The sequence below is a fragment of the Cavia porcellus genome, unplaced genomic scaffold (genome assembly GCF_034190915.1).
Source record: "Cavia porcellus strain 051 isolate PalLab524CR breed Dunkin Hartley unplaced genomic scaffold, mCavPor4.1 scaffold_32, whole genome shotgun sequence".
NCBI classification, from domain to species: Eukaryota; Metazoa; Chordata; class Mammalia; order Rodentia; family Caviidae; genus Cavia; species Cavia porcellus.
This window is the reverse complement of record NW_026947515.1, coordinates 31,611,490-31,615,975: the sequence shown is the minus strand read 5'-3', so window position 1 is coordinate 31,615,975 and position 4,486 is coordinate 31,611,490. Positions and strand designations below refer to the sequence as shown.

The 4,486-nt window shown below is 36.6% G+C and overlaps 1 pseudogene; it reads left to right on the top strand.

The window, feature by feature from the left end:
• The first annotated feature begins 887 nt into the window (after nucleotides 1–887).
• On the top strand, nucleotides 888–3,874 carry LOC100721041 (olfactory receptor 10AG1-like; annotated as a pseudogene).
• Nucleotides 3,875–4,486: the final 612 nt, after the last annotated feature.

Genomic DNA, 4,486 nt, shown 5'->3' with positions numbered 1-4,486 from the left:
AGAGTAATTCACAAGTCATAATCTGTTTTTATATTATTTTCTTTTTAGGTTCTTTCAGGATGAATTGACTGAGCTTGATCCAGGAACTAGTAAGTTCTGAATGTTTCTCACTGTTTGTTGGTAAGAAACAAATGTCTGTGCATGATTTTTTTTTTATCGGTACTGGGGATCGAACGCACGACTGCCTGCTTGCAAGGCAGGCACTTATGCCGCTGAGCTAAATTCCCAGCCCCTGTCTGTGCATGCTTTTAAATGTGTAATTTAACGTGTCATTAAAAAGCTTTACATAATTGAATCAGATTTTATTTCATTTAAATTTATAGTTATGGGAATGGTGTTCTGCTTTTTATAATATGCTTTCTTTTTTCCTAACGCCGCTTAATGGCCAGAATTGATATATTTCTAAAAAATTAGTTTTGCTAAAATTTCTCTTTACTACTGTCTTGCTGAGGCCTCCATCTTCCTTTGAAACTATCAGAAGCAAAAATTGAAGTCTCACAGCCACTTTCTAATATATTAGCTAGTTTTGACAGTTTATTTCCAAGAAAGATAATGCTTTGTTTGTAAATTTATAATTAATAAGCTATGATACCCTTTAATTTGTAAAGCACTTACATCTATATTCTTACAAGTCAAGGTAGAAGAGGGACCACTTCAACATCTAGTTAAATGATGATACTTTTCAGGACTGGAATTTAGCATAGTACTCAAGCTTACTCTCCTTTTATATACATAGTAACAACCAAAAATAGATCATGGTATTTGCTGCAGAAGGCTTCTCTGATAGAACAATGTTGAATTATCTCTCAAAACATTGTTGAATTATTCTGCTTACTAAGCCATGTAATCCTAGGTCACTTAATATTTATTATAGAATCTTTATCATGATGTACAGCCCTCTCCATTCCATACAAGTGGGCATAGGTTTATGTATCAGTGTAGAATGGAAGTCACCCAAAAATTATCTTTTAAGAAAAAAATTTATGGGTTTGGAATGTAGCTCAGTGGTAAAAACACTTGCCTAACATACACAAGATTCGGGGTTCAATCTCCAGCATTACAAAAAATTTTTTAAATGTTCATAGTATATGTGGTAGTATTCTCAATAATTCCTATATTTTTATCTTTGTGAAGTTAATATTGTGTTTATCCTTTCTCTGTAAATAAATACGTAAAAGTCTTTGTTTCATTTTGTTTTTTGAGATAGGGCCTTACTATGCAGTTCAGGCTGGACTTGAGCTCACTTTGTAGCCAAGGCTAGTCTCAAACTCACAACAATCTTCCTGCCTCAGTGAGTGCTGGAATTACAAGTGTGAGCCACCCAGACAGAAATACATAAAGTTTTGATGATAATAATAATAAATAGGAAAAAATTAAAAATTTAAAATCTTTTTGTACAAATCTTGAGTTTGTCCCTTCTTTCTTTTCTCTTCCTTTCTTCTTTCTTTCTTTCTTTCTTTCTTCCTTCCTTCCTTTCTTTTTTCTTTCTTTCAAGACAGGGCTTGCCATGTAGCCCAGACCAGTCTTAAACTCACTATGTAGCCCAGGCTTTCCTCAAACTTGGAGCAGTCCTCCTGCTTCAACCTCCCAAGTTCTAAGATTATAGGCATGTGCCTCCCCACATGACAAATCTTGAAGTTCAAATGGACACATTTAGTACTATCACAAGTTACAGGATTCCTGAGAACTGAGAATGGGATGTGTGTGTTGTTATTAAATTGATTCTGGTTTTTGATACTGCAAATTCTGGTGGTTCTTCCAGGAAGGGAAAAATATGTCATATGTTACTTTATGGTGTTTTCACATTGGATTGAGAATAACAGGGATTTTTCTTTATTATAACTCTGGAAATTGGAGGCCTCAGTGTTTTCCCTTTCTCCCAAGTTCTTAATGGTTATGAGAAGACTGTTCACACATACTGATTTTGTAATGGGGCATATCCTTTCTGTTAATTCCAGTTCTTGGCAATGGGTGCACACAGTAGATTTTTGAGACTAGGTGGGGAATATTGGAACCAGTTAAGGAAAGTTGACTTTTGTCCAATTCAGATGACCTTTTTCACCTTTTCTCTATTATAGCAGATGGGCAGCTATGCTTGGAATATGGGCAGCTGTTCTCACTCTGACTGTCTCCTATGATTCCTGGGCCTCTGGAGTCCAATGGTATGGCACAGGTTCAGGCTAAGTTCATTTCTACAAGAAGTGTCCCATACCATGGCCATTAACATAAGCAAAGGGCAGCCAAAGGTCAAGAGAAGTTCAAAACAGTATAACTGTTGTACCCAAAAACAAGGCCTCAAAATGTTGTCCAAAAAATGGGGCAAGACGTCTTTTTAAAGAAAAAGGAGTGCTTTTATTTATCCTGGCACCAGCAACACAGTGCAGTTGGAGTTTGCAAAACTGTGTAACCGGCTTAAAATTTTGACAGACTTTTATAGAAAGAACAATAAAGAAGACTTTTGTTTCCCTTTGCTTGAGGACAGAGAAGTTTTGCAGGAATTTACAGTCCTTGGTCAGCTAAGGAATGAGGAAGACATTTGTTTCCCTTTGCTTGGGGGAAGAGAAGTTTCACAGTCGTTGGTCAGCCATTTTCTTTTTTACAAGAATTTGGCTTTTTGTGGGGCAGTTCTCACCCTCAGTGAAAATTCCCTATCATGTTTTACTGATTCTGTTTGTTTTGCTGTGTTCCAGTATAACATACTTTTATTCATTATGATGAGCAGCAGGAATAGATTTTTAAGATTGTACTCTCATTAACATCTGAAGAGCAGGGCATTATACTTGAAGTACATCAGTAGAATATAAAACAACATGAACAGAACATGATATACTGTATTGCTGCAACCAACATCACCAAATTTGCTATTTTGCAGTTGAACCTGGTTGGCTGAAGGATTTTACATCTTAGAATTCATTTCCTTCATAGATGGTATCAACAGACCAAAACTCTTCACAGAGAAATCAAACTATCCTGGTGCAATTCATCTTAAATGGTTTTTCTGATGTCCCCAATCTTCAAGGATTTCTTTTTGGGCTATTTCTGGTAATGTATGTGATCATTGTGGTGGGGGAAATAGCCTCATTCTGGTCATAACCAAGATTGACCCTTCCCTGCAGATGCCAACGTATTTTTCCCTTAGGAATTTTTCCCTTTTGAAAATAGGCTACGTGTCAGTCACTATCCTCAGACTATTAGCAGATCTCTACAGACAGAATGGAATTATTTCTTTTCTGGCCTGTGCTATTCAGATGTGTGTTTTTCTGGTCCTAGGGGTCACCAAGTGCTTTATTCTGACAGCCATGGCTTACAACAAGTACGTGGCCATTTGCAAACCATTGCTCTACCCTCTCCTCATGAACAAGAGGCTGTGCAGATGGCAGGTGGTTTTGGGTGAGTGGAAGTCCAGTGCACACGGGGTTCACTACTCAGTCTTCTCTCTCACCTTCTGTGGACACCACCAGCTGGACCACTTTTTCTGTGACACATCTTTAGTCCTTACCCTCCTCTGGGAAAACCTTTTTTGATTGAGATGCTGATTTATGTTATTGCTTTTCTAGTTGTCAAGATTCCTTTTGTGCTGATCCTTGAATCCTATGTGAAAATCATCTTAACAGTCCTGAAGCTGTCCTCCACCACTGGGCTGGCCAAAGCATTCTCCACCTGCTTTTCCCACTTTATGTTTGTCACTTTGTTTTTTTGGATCAGGCATAATTACATATTTGAGCCCAAATCTCAGTCATTTAGAAGAAACAGAGAAATTCCTTTCTCTTTTCTACACAATTGTTACTCCTATGTTTAATCCCATGGTACACTGTTTGAGAAACAAAGATGTTGTAGCATTCAAAAATTCCTTCTGAAATGCTTTGTGTTATGATGCAAAACTCACTACTTTGTAAAATTTGATTTTCTATTTGTCCCACTCTTCATAAATCACTTTTGATACTTTTGCAGTGTCCTTAGAACTCTGAGTTCTTGTGAATGGATAGTCTCACATTTTTACTCTTACATGGATTCAACCTAGTTGTTTTCAAATAATTGATTCCCAAATATTAACAATTTATTAATTGTATAGCAGCTTCTATGAAAAGAAAGCCAAATATCCTAAAGAGTTTGAAATATGCGTGTGACCATAGGTTGTATTATTTTCAATATTTCTCAAAAATCTACATTGTGTTTGACAAATGAGTTATTCATCTTTGTATCCCCATGTGAACATCCTTGACTTAGTTCTGCCCTTGGAGTTGAAGATTCGGTTTCTGTTCATTTCTATGCTTAGGCTAGTCCAATCAGACTACTATGGAAAAATACCATGAGGAAGTCAATTAAAAAGAGCAAAATGTATTTAATAAACTCACACATTTTTTTTCTATTTTTGTATTCAATCCATGGAACTGATACCATCCCTGTTCACCTCTGAGGGGAACATGTGTGCATATGTGTGTGTGTGTGTATTTGATCTGTATACACATGACTGAAGATTTGCAAT